We start from the raw sequence: 13,340 nt of genomic DNA, 5'->3' as shown, positions 1-13,340 counted from the left end.
CTATCTCCCATGTAACGAAACTATGTAAGGTTTGCACGCTTATAACTCCGATATTACTAGATGGATTTTAATCATTCATACACCAACCGATTCAGAAACACCTAACTTAAATATTGGTAATAATTTAATATCTCCCCAATAAAAGTAGACTTTTGGAAATTGGTAAAATTAAAAAGTTCACGAAAAACGGGAAAATTACCATTCGTGAGGCAGATTTCTCAGACACAGCCGTCAAAAGAGGGCAGCTTAGTGACTCAATGAAAGACGAAAAGTCATAAATAGAAGCGACGCATGTCCGTTTAAATCAGTTGTTGCTCTTGCAGCGTTGCCATAGTTGCGGATTTTTCCGCAATCTTGCGGATTTTCCGCAATTTAAAATAGAGTGGCGGATTTTTCAGCGGATTTTCTGCATTTGCGGATTTTTTGCGGATTTTTCATGATTGAATCAAATGGTTGGCCTTAATTTTTCAATTTTAAATTGTATGTTTAATCACAATACGTACATTATATTATTTTAATAAATTAAATTGTGCAATTATTGGCGTACAGGAATGTAACCGACTTTGACATATAGGGGAACATGGGGAGACTTGCCCAGGTTTTCAGCTAAACCTGCATAACTTTCTAAAAAGTTTTAAATCCTTCAAAACTCATTGAGATATGATGTAGAAAGGGAATGTGCGTGCTCATGATTTTTTTCGCAGAATTTTTAAAACATTTTTGCAAAAGATGTAAAAGTTTTTCTGTGAACGTTTTCTGTGGTCAACTGCGGGGAGACTTGACCAAGGCCTGGGAAAAATACATAATTTAACTTAAATTTATTAATTACGGAATATTTTCTATAAGGAAAGGATTTTTTATTCCAAACTTTTAAAATTGCCTTTTAAAATTACAAAGCATAGAAAATTTTTTGAATTTTTTTTTTTGGAACCTCATAGAATTCGTCATAGCCAATAATAGAATTCTGCGCTTGGTAAGTCTCCCATGTTCCCCTACTCACTTAACTCAGCTAGGAAATTTCTGGAACGAGTAAACAATTGATTTCGAAACGGCAAAGTAAATTTTGGTTGCTGAATTTCAGCGAAATAGTTTCAGTAACCATTGAGAACTCAATAAAAATACATTAAGTGTTGATTATTTTCGACCGTGTTCCTCATCAGTTTGCTGTGGAAAAGCTAAGGCGGACTAGACTGCCGGACTAGACTGGACCGGCGGACTAGACGGATCTTCTCGTACCTTGCGAACTGTAGCGCCTCGGTGCAACTTGGAACTATACTCTCGGATCCTCTTCACATTTCATCTGGCGTTCCTCAAGGGAGTCATCTCGGACATCTTCTATTTGTGCTCATTGTGAACAACCTCTGCAGTGAATTATCGTCTTCTAAAGTCATGTATGCTGATGATCTGAAAATTTACCGTGTCATAACAACTATGATAGACTGTTGTACATTGCAAATGGACGTCGATAGGATCATTGACTGGAGTGACAGAAACGGAATGAGTGTGAATATTCAAAAATGCAGCACAATCACTTTTACACGAGTTGGACTCATCAAACGCAACACTATGCATTACACTGGTTCGCTGTATTCTAGAATATGGCGTTACTGTTTAGGCTTCTTATCACACCATACATATTAATCGTATCGAACGGGTACAGAAGAACTTTATCAGGTTTGCACTTCGTCGGTTACTCTGGCAAAATCGTTTCCAGCTTCCTTCATATGAAGATCGCTGTACCCTCATCAATCTCCCTACGTTGCGAAACAGACGGATCTTTCTGCAACGACTTTTCATTTTCGACCTTCTGACAGACAACGTAGACTCTCCTGCGCTTCTAGTAAAACTTGACCTCAACGTTCCTGGAAGATCTTTCCGAAGAATTGTTTTTTTTCCTACGCTCCACACATTGCACGCAGTACGGCCAGAATAATCCTTTGGATGTTTGCTGTCAACTCTTCAACAGTGTCTATCATTTGTTTGATTTTAATATTAGTAAAGACTCGTTCAAATTAAAAATAGGTTTAAGTTAGTGTGCGATGTAATTTTTTTAATCGACGACAATACAATACAAGTGTTGAAGTTCGACAAAAAATACTATAAACTGAGATTGTTTCTTCAGTTCCGCTTTTCTCGTTGTTTCAACTATTCGCTAAGTATATCTTTAAATTTTTAAGCATTCAAATTCAAAAACGCTAAAGTTTTAAAACTTTACAGATTTAAAAGTCTATAATTTTGAAAGTATAATGCTTTAAAATCAAATTTATGAATATTTAATTTTTTGTTTTGAATTTATGAATATTTTTCTTATTGATTTTCAATTTATTAAATTTCAAAATTCTTGGATTCTCAAATTTTTATATTTCTGATTTTTAAATTTTGAGAAGAAATGGAATTTTAAAATCTTTGAATTTTAAAGTTTTTTATGTTTAATCCTTTAAACCTTATGTTTTTAAACTTTTTAATTCTCAAATTTTGATATAATCTTTATATCACAAAATTTTCAATTAACAAATCTTCAAATTTTAAAATATATAAATTTTTAAATGTTTAACTTCTTGAAGTCTCAAATATATTTACTTTTCGAATTAAATTTTTTTAACAATGATATTTTTAAATTTTTATGCATTTCAATTGTTTAAATCAAAAATTTCAAATTTAATGTTTAGGCCTGTAAATTTTTAAATTTCCAGTTGAACCTGCAAAAAAAATATCTTAATTGTTTATTAGATTTTTAAATCTTCAATTTTTTAAATTTCTGGATTTCAAATTTTTAACTTTTTAAATTTTTGAATCCTCAGATTTTAATATTTTTTTTAAATTTTTATATCTTTCAATTTTCAATACCTTTAAACTTTTAAACTTTTGAATTTTGAAATTATTTTCTTTTTGAAGTTTTAAATAACTTTTTTAATTTCATAGTTTTTAGATTTTTAAAATATTTAATTTCTAAAATTTTAAATCATTAAGCTTGAAATTTTGAAGCGCGTTGATTTTTAAATTCGTGAGTTCCTGAGTTAGATTGTTTTTATTTCGATTATAGACGTTTTGGCCTTAGGGTCATTTGCCTCCTTTATCAGGATAGAAAAATCTCTTTAGAAAACCCTCTAACTCTATGTGCGAGATTGATAATTGAATCCAAGTGAGCTGCGAACGAGGCAAACAATTTATTATCTACGCTATGCCCGCCCCTTTGAAATTGATTGACGCATCCTTAAATTGTTGTGCTTTTTGGTCATTTTTCAGTTCAGGTTTTTTTTAATTTTTAATTTATTAGGTTTTAATTGTGATTTTTCGATCATTTAATTTTCAATTTTTATAATTCCAATTCATGTTTTTTTAAATGTTCCTTTTTGAAAATTTCTGGTGCGCAGAACTAAATATGCGTCTGGTCGAATTTCCGCAGCTCCTTTAGTTCATTGAGAAAGTGGATTTTCTCCCACATTCAGCGGTGAGTGTGGAAAAAGTTTTCAGTCAAACATTGAAAATTGAAAAATAAAAGTTATTCATACAAAACGATAATAGATTGTAAAAAAGCTTAAAAAGCCCTTAATAGTGGAAAAAGAGGGGCTTTTATTGCTTGCGGATTTTTGCGGATTTTTACGTCAGCCAGTGATATCAAATTTGCGGATTTTCCAAAATAAATAATGGCAACGCTGTGCTCTTGTCTCATACGAACAACATCGTCTCCGGGCGATGCAATTGAGTTCTACAAGATGACGACACGAATGAACTCATAATGAATGAAGTTCATGTTTGACAATTCTCGGTGGTTTGTTTACTTTGTCAGTTGCGTGAGTGCGAGTGCAACGGGTGCTCATCTGTTACATTCGAACTCACGTAACTTCCATGTAAACAAACCACCGAGAATTGTCAAACGAAGTTCATCCGGCTCATTTTGTGGGGTTATGTCGGTTGGTGTAAAACCTAATAAGCGCTACCGATTTTCGGCAACATTGGCATTTGCACACACTCGCACCTATGTGACTAAACCATATACGGTTAGTTTATAAATAGAGGTGACGCGTACCCGTTTGAATCAGTTTTTGTTCTTATGTCGAACGGGTAAGATCATGGCTGCAGCGTGTGGGCACTACAATAAGCGGTAGACGCTATGCATTTTCGGCAGCGGTGGCCGTGTGCGGATTTTTCGGGTACCAGCACGGTGTCACAGAATGATTTGCAAAGTGGGTGGGTGGGGTGGTTTGGATTTAATTCAATACGGTGTGTGCTGCTTAAGAGTGTTGCGTTTGAAAAAAATATATTTATTTTTATGCATGCGTGTGCGTTGTAACTTGTTAATCCATGTTTACGGCGCATTGTAGCTGCCTAGGGTAAAGAGCCTATTGGTTTTCATATGTTTCATATTTTGGTTATATGTTTTTTATCAGTAAGGCATCTGACAACGTGCTTCTGTAGTTATTGCACTGTTCAGCAGCGTAGTATTTTATATAGGGGAGTACACTCAGGTTTTATTACGCGGTATTTTTTACGCGAATTTTGAAATTTCCGCGGTTTTCATTTACGCGTTTTTTTGAAATTTAGGCGGTTTTCATTTGCACGGCCTGTATCCCCTGCGTAAAAAAACCTGAGTGTAATTGCATCGGAAACAATCACATTCCCAGCAGAACTTTTTGTTTTCTAATTTCAAACACTTTTGTTTCGTACTGTACACAACGGAAAGTTTTAAAACAGAACTTACCGTCCCAGCAGCAGTTGAAGCGGGTGTTCTTTTTCGATTCAAATTCAAGCCATGCCTTAATCGTTACTGGACTTAAAATTGTTTTCCCAGTTTATCCAGTCAGAGTATCTGTCCTGCCCTATGTAGTTAAAACACAGTTCTAATTGCGTTTTAAAGTATACAACAAATAGAACGGTTAGATATACTAATTTAAATTTTAAAATATATCTGTTTGAAATTATGCAACAAACCGCTGTACTGAAGATATAATTATGTCAGTCCTATTACCACATAAAACACCTATATAACATAAAACGCTGCAGAATTGGTTTAATAATACAATGTTTACACTACAGAGTTATAACACGTTTTAATAATTAGCAACAAGAGAAAATGTCACCAAGATAGCATAAAACCCGTTTTAACTGGTAGTGCGAACGTTGCATAACAATGTAATTTATCAAATAATTTCATTTTTTTCACCACTAATCGATCAAGAAATACTTAACCTTAAGATTGTTTACTTAAGTTCATTAATACATTATTGAAAATTTAAATGGAAAATGAAATTTCATATTTCATGAAGAATCTGTATATTTCCGTTGCTGGGCGTGGGCTTCCTCGTCACGGTTCTAAATATGGAACTTTTCTTTTAAATATATTTTCTGGACAGACCAGCCTATTTTTACTAGATGGATTAGCCAAATAATGCCAATCATCTAGTGAGATACTTGATTAATTCATAGATTACCGTTAAAAGACCTTCAATAAATTATGTTTTAATGGGGAGGGTATATAGCAAATTGTAACATAAAAAACAGGCGAGTGAGCAAGAACTTGAGTCGATATGTGTGATAGATAAAATACATTTGCACGCTCTTGAAAAAAGCTACATTTTTAATGTCACCGTGGTCGTGTCCTGTACACAACCCTTTAATTTTTTCTCGGAAATTATGAAACTAGCCGTATCAAGTAACATCCGTTGCCGCCCAATAAATTCTGATATAGGTATCTGTAAAAACAAAAAGCGTCTAGTTGCAATTGCTGAAATGCTAAAATAGAAAAAAATAAAATTACACGGCGCTGCAAAATAAAAAAATGAATGTACTTTTAAAGTGCTCTGATAAATGTTGTAGGTCTGGTGAAATACAACCACGTTTGATTAATTTAATATTCGATCGAAATTTTGATTTATGGCAGAAAATTATTCATTGGTGCTCTTGGTACTATAAAATTAGCTAAGCTATAATTTTTCAACCGATTTTTATTTTGTTCTGGAAAAATAATGTATTGTTCTGGAAAGTATAATCTATCCAGCGATATAGTATATAATGTTGGAAATTCATTTTAAAATGCCGGAGCTAGCTTTTTCCAAATTATACACTTGCTTGCATGAACTTTTATGGGACCGTCTCATAAAATTTTGTTCTGGATTCGATTTTTTTTGCTCGATTGCGCATACATATACATTCAAAAATATATGTGTTAAATTTAAGATTCCAGTTGGATAAAATTCCGGAAGATATAATTATAGAATTCCACGGTGCATGACAATACCAGACCAACCTCTTGCGAGTTCATGCGAGTTTCTAATTTAGGAAAAATGCAATAACTCCGATATTTTAAACCGATTTTGATGATTAACAGGTCGTTAGTCGGGGAATCGCATGATTTAATAAATTTTATCTTAATAAACACAAATTTCTCTGTGATAATGTAGAACAATTTACACATTTTGCAAGAAAAAACTTCAAAATAAATTTTCAAATTTTTGCCCCAAAGATTGCAGAGTATTTCTAACAAAAGAACATAACATAGCATACTGTTGGAAAGGTCCATTAATCTTCTTTCCAGAATCATTGTAAAATAAAAAATGTCGGCATAGCTAATTTTACAGATACAAAAGTGCAAAAAATGGTGTTTCTACTATAATTCAAGATATTGAGGGTATAGAACAGTTTTCAAACATTATTTTATGTTGTACTTGATGGACCTACAACCTACACTAGGTCACTTGAAACGTACAAACGTACAGTAACACCGCGGTATCCGTTTCCACGCTTGAATGTTCACACAAATTACTAGAAGTATGTCAGCTTGGAATTTGGATTTTTTAGTTGGTTCACGACCAAGTTCAAAACTGCTTCAATTCTATGAAAAGAAGGCTCTTTTTGTTACTTCTTAACGACATTCAATTAGTTAGAGATTACTAAGTAGGAAAAGTTATGAAAATTTTAGGGCCATTGTACTCAAGTGAGAGCAAGAATCGGAAAACTACCAGTGGCCGGGTGAATAGAAACAGGCTTAAAATCTTATGAACTAATCTTTTATCTTCTGCTGGCAGGAGTCAAGCTTAGGCGGGACCTAACGCAGGACTAGGGGTTTGCACCAAATAGTGTTTTCGTTTTTTGGAGCTTAGTCCTGTCACTAAAGTAGTGTTGGATTCTAATAAGACGAAGTCGAGACGCAAATTCCATTACCACGTTACATCATTTTTTGTATTTTTTTTCCAAAATCTTGTAACCGGACTGGAGCAGACAAAGTTATTGCTGCCGTTATTTTTCATTCTCTTATTGAGTTAGAATCAAAATTTGTTTATGAGAAAAGACCAAAATCATGTGTAATTTTGCAGCTTGAGGAGACATTACTGTTTGGTGCCGATATAACGAGAACTTTCGCATTCAACTGTTAGGAGCAAGGCGACGGTTGTCACGGTAAAGATAGACACGTCTACCTTTATCAGGACACATGTTAGTGAACTCGGGTGATTCGTAGTTATTCTGCCTAAGCTCGACCCTCATTAACAGAAGACAAAGATTAAACCCGTACGATATTAAGCCTGTTCTAATGACCCTGCCACTTCTAGTTTTCCGATCTGTTTACTTCACATCCTTGCTCTCACTTGAGTACTATGGCTCTAAGTTTCATAACTTTCCCTACCCAGTAATCTCTAGCTAATTGAATGTCGTTAAAATGTAAAAAAGCCCTCAGTATCGGTAGTACCGGTAAAGTACCGGTGCTCGAATATTTTTTTAAAAAATTCTAAAAAAGCTTCAAAGTGAAGTTGAATGCTCAAACTCAAATTCTCAGATGATTGATTTTTGCTGATCAAAAAACATGTTTATTGCTCTTAATTGATTCGGAATGGCATGACTCATTTCAGCAGAAAATACTTTTCGTATGCGGCACCTTCTTTTATTTCGAAATTTAGACCACTTTAAAATTAATAACTGCTAAGCGGTGCGACTTTTGTAGACTTCAACAGATGGTAAATGTAAGAAACACTATTAACAACAGTAAATTAAGGCGAGAATTAAGGTTGCTCGCATTTCCTCTCTTGATTTTCTGTAAATTGGTTTCGACATGCATACCAAAACTCCTTGCTTTCCTGTAAACTATGGAGGTTTGCTGAATTTTCGAATCACCAATAATTGCAAATCGCCCCATTTGGAGTAGTTCACCAAAATAAATAAAGGTTTAAGAGTGAAGCAAAGACATGACTTAGACCATACCCAAGTAACAAGTTTGGTTATATTGAAGTTTTATAGCGTTTAATAAAACTAATATTTAAAAACTCCCATGCTAACTTTATGGTCTTATGTACTTCCTGGAGGCTGCTATAAACCCATGTTATGACAAATTTGCCCAGTTTTATTGTAATCAATAGAACTTGTTATGCAAACTATCATAGGAGTAATAGTTTTATTACAGTTCTATTCTACTCTTTAGATGTGATATTAAACCAACAGCATAAAACCTTCTCCTGACCTAGCAGTGTGGAAAACCACTATATGAGCGCTATTTAACCATCATAAAACTTTAAAGTCTTCCTGAAGAAGTCCATAAAACTTCGTATGCTATCCATGTTAGAACATTCAGTTTTAAACTGAATTTTTACACTGATTAGATGTATTCAATAAAATTTTATCGTGGTTTTATCCCTTAACATCGCATGATGCCAATCATCGAACAAAATGCCATATTGTAAGGTATACATTTTTTTCAGAATAGTGATTAAAAGAATTTTATTATTGTTCATAACACACCCATGCGTGTTTGAAGGCATGCCGTTAAGGATTTATGGTGAAACATCATGAAAGAGCAACGCAAAATAAATGCGCCCCATGAATTCTACTAAAAAGAGCATTCGGTAACATTTTTCTGCAAATATTGAAACAACACTTAACCAAGTTTTAGTAAAAAATGTTAAATGTTTTGTTAAAAAGTGCAGATTCTTTCAAAAAAATGTCTCAAAACGTTTGATTCCACCCTTCATACGAACAAGAAGGCGTATATTTGAGAAATTTTACTTCGCAATTTGCTATTTTTGCTTCAAGGCGACATTTATTTTAATAAAACTTGGTATACTTGAATAATTCTTTCATAAGACAATTCCTCCTAAAACGGTCATAACTGAGCAATTCATATAGCAAGCGTGTTTATCATGGCACTTGTGCTTCTATGTTGAGAGTGACAAGTTTTATGCTGGACTAAATCACAGCTTGCTGGTTTTGATTATTTTGACAGTGACTTTGTCCAAGATGGTAAATGGAAGGTGGGGGTTTCTACTATGTAGCGGTGCGGTTGTCAAGTTTGAGTAGCGCAATAGATTAAAATACACACACTGAATACTCGCCATCTCTATAGTGTGTTCACCATTTACTGTCAGTGTCATTCCAATCGAGCACGAGATTTGTCAATAGTCCTCGTTCGATAAAGATTCGTAGATATTTTCTTTAAATTATGTTCCGAAATCTAGGGACAGATCTTGAGATGCATTTTTAAAAATCAACGAAATTAAACATTTACTTTCCATCGAAATAGGAATTTGAAATGCATTTTGCGTTGCGTGTAAGACCTCAAAGCCCTGCCACAAACTAATTCTACTCCAACAAAGTTTCGAACGAAGTAGATCAGCGTAAGACGCTTGTTGAACAAATGTTTCGGCAAAAGAGTGAAAGTTGATGCAATAATGGAAATGAAATGCGTTTTGCCTTTCTCAATAGAAAGGTATTGCAATTGCTCTGAAAACCGACTTTTTAACGGAGGACCGGAGGGCCGAGTGACATATACCATTCGATTCAGTTCGTCGAGTTCGGCAAATGTCTGTGTGTGTATGTATGTGTGTATGTATGTATGTGTGTGTATGTGTGTGTGTATGTGACCAAAAATGTCACTCATTTTTCTCAGAGATGGCTGAACCGATTTTGACAAACTTAGTCTCAAATGAAAGGTGCAACGTTCCCATAGGCTGCTATTGAATTTCTAATGGATCCGACTTCCGGTTCCGGAATTATAGGGTGATAAGTACGAACACGCAGAAAATGTCGATTTTAATAAATTCTGCAATGAATGTATAAAGGTGAAAATTTTTCCAAAATATGACCACAACTGCTTCGATTTGTAGTATTAGGTCACTAACATCCATTCAAAGTCTATTTGGCCACATTGGCCACCATCCTCGGTTCCGGAAGCCCCGGCGGAAGTATCTAAATTCAGAATAACATTCACATCGGTTTCTCGGAGATGGCTAGACCGATTCGACTAAACTTGACCTCAAATGAAAGGTATTGCGTCCCCGTAAATGGCTATTTAATTTCATCCCGATCCGACTTCCGGTTCCGGAGTTACAGGTTGTGGCGTGCGATCACATAGCAAATTGTGATTCAAACCGATACTCCGATGAAAGCAAAAAAGGTAAAAATTTCGCTAAAATGTCTCTCAAACAACTTAAATTTGCTGTTCTAGGTCACCGACGGCCAACCAAACTTTCGTTGACTACATTAACCACCATAGACGGTTCCGGAAGTGCCCGGGAAAAGCGGCCATCTTTCAAAATTTACGAACTCACATCAGTTTCCCGGAAATGGTTGGGCCAATTTTCACAAACTTAGTCCCAAATGATAGCTATTATATCCACACAGATGTCTATAAAATTTCGTACGGATCGCTTATATGGTTCCGGAAATATAGACTAAATCGTCCGGTCACATATGAAATTCCCATAAAAGCCGGAACTCAAAATTTTTTTCAAAGGGGGGACCCCATGAAATTTCAGAAATCGAATTCTTATTTTTGATGCCAAACATCTTTAAAATGCATGAAACGTCGAGATTTTATGTTATCTCGAAAAAATTTTTTTTTGTAAAAATCAACTTTTTGGGACTTTGCCGATTTCGCACCTTTTTTCAGTTCAATATTACCGTGGCTGTTTTTTCTTTTTCAAAATTTTAGAACTCGAATAATGATTTATTTTCCTGTATATAGTTGTCATGTGATGTATAATAATAAAATGTAATATATGCATTTAAAAGTTTTTAATGAATATAAACAACGCACACATTCTCGTGATTCATGATTGAGAAAGGCACAATTGCACCGCTAGGTGGATTAAAATAGGTTTTTTCAAATTGGATTCAAATTTGTTATGCATTTCTAGAGTGATCTGACCCTAGACCGAAATGCATTTGTATGAGCTTATTGTTTATATTACTAAAACGCAGATGGGCTTCCTTTTTTGTAATATAATGTGAGAAGTTGTTCTTAAAATTGTTGCAACTGCTGTTTTTGTCGGCAAAGTCAATTTTTGCAAACAGCCAAAAAACAAATCATTGCAACCCTCTCGTGATTGACAACTGCAACAGCACGCACAAAAAAACTCTCACCTTTATTTACTACCTTGATAATCATCCTGGAAAAACGAGAAAAACAAACCAATCCTCCTGTCAGCGGTTGTTCAGAAATTCTTATTAACCTGCAAAGACGAAATAATCCTGACTTGGTTCGTCTTCTGCTTTGGGTCAAAAGAAATTGAGGAAGAATTCCATTTCCAAATGGAATTTTCGAAGTAACTTAGTTGCACTACAGTTACTATATTACATGCAAGTAAACAATAAGATTCGAGCTTCTGATGACAATTTCTAACTCCTTAGTATAGCTCGTGCCTTTCATAAGAGTAATTATTTTAAAGAGGTTTTAATATAGACATTCCAAAACCTGAATACGTGCAATAATCTCCGATAAAACTGTCTTATAACTTAATTTCTTGTTGTATGTTAGTTTTATTCTAGTTTTAACAAAGCCCGTTTCACAACCACTATATAAACTTGTAACCTAAAGCTTTATCGTGGAAGTCATAACATAGTTTTATAGTGAAATTTAAGAACAAATGAAATGACAGCTGCATAAAAGCATAATAAAATCACCGGTTTCAAGGATTCCTTCATAAAACCAGGATAAAACAATGATAAATCCCCGAGGCATTTTAGTTGTTACTTGGGTAGTCTTATTACGCGCCACCCAATGAATAATGGAAACCAATCAGAATGTCGCTAATAAAGAAATCATAGCAAATTTTTACGTCTCCTACGCTAGATGTGAATATTTTGAAATTTAGTACAAGATCGTTAAAATTTAATTTCGACAAAATAAAGCAGGAATTTAAACATACCGTTCAGTACAACGGGAGCTAGTAATGTTTAACTTATAGAAGGTTATTAATATAACTAAAAGTCTTCTTGCAGACCGATATTTGGAGATAGGTCCCCCTAGAGAGTCCACATATTTTTCATAAAAAAATGTATGGTACCGAAAATACCGGTACTGGCTTTTGTTGAGTACCGGTATTACGGTACCAAAAATGGGTCGGTATTCCCGGGATTTTCGGTAACGGTATTACCGGTACCACAACCCTGAGCAAATCGTGTTTTTCCAGAGACGTTCTACAAATAGCTTCGTGACCTAGGCGCTTGTCGATATTTTTGCATAGAAAAATTACAAAATGTTATTGAAATGGTAGATTAAAAAGTACAAAAGTTTTGATTAATTCACTTCACTCAAATTTCTAAAAATATAAAGTTAATAAAGTATTTTTATGTCGAAATCCTTAAACCTCCCCCCCCCCCTCTTCTTACTTGCTGCTTTTATTAAACCTTGTATTATTTGCTATATACATAAATTTTATAACATTCATAAATTACATTTTATCCCATCAATTATTCATTACTTTTTATTATTATCATTTGAACTTTTTTTCATTACTGGCGTTATATGCATTTTTTCGTGATATTTATTTGTTTCAATGGGCAGGAAAAGTGCATCAGATCATCATACGAACTGTGTCATGGATTATGGTACGTGGATCGACTGTCTCTAGTCACTAGTTAGAAGATAATTATGTCTGCGCACTGACTTACTAATTTGTCGAAAATATGTAGTTACTGTTGATATTCCTATCTGTCGCGGCACGGTAAGTTTGACGCGCTTTTGTCACACAAACCATCAGGCAGTGCCTTAACAAGTATTGCAATTGCCGCTATTCACACGTCCACATTTTATTGTTGGAAGGAGATTCTTTGTACCCGTGGAGTGCGCATAAGAACTTTTACTTATGGATCCAACCCTTTGGCCCTTCATAAGGCGATAAATTGAAAGTCGTTGGCCAGCAACATTTCGCTTTGCTGTTAGAAGCAACTGCAACCACTGCCCTTGCACCGATGATGGGCTCACTACATCGTCATCATCACATTTTTCTAAAATCGTCTTAATCACCTTTCCATTTTCTACTATACTAGCTCAAAAATAATCTAAGGGATGTTTTTGAAGAAAATTGTTCAAAGGACCCAGAAAAAAATTTGGTTTTTTAACATTTTCATTTGAA

General features: G+C 34.4%; 1 protein-coding gene across 2 annotated transcripts in view; it reads right to left on the bottom strand.

Moving 5' to 3' along the window:
* Positions 1-13,340, bottom strand: part of LOC131692754 (arginine kinase 1) — a 104,361-nt gene that overhangs the window by 41,747 nt on the left and 49,274 nt on the right. The window lies entirely within an intron of this gene.

Source organism: Topomyia yanbarensis, chromosome 3, assembly GCF_030247195.1.
Source record: "Topomyia yanbarensis strain Yona2022 chromosome 3, ASM3024719v1, whole genome shotgun sequence".
Classification (NCBI taxonomy): Eukaryota; Metazoa; Arthropoda; class Insecta; order Diptera; family Culicidae; genus Topomyia; species Topomyia yanbarensis.
This window is presented reverse-complemented; position numbering and strand designations above follow the sequence as displayed.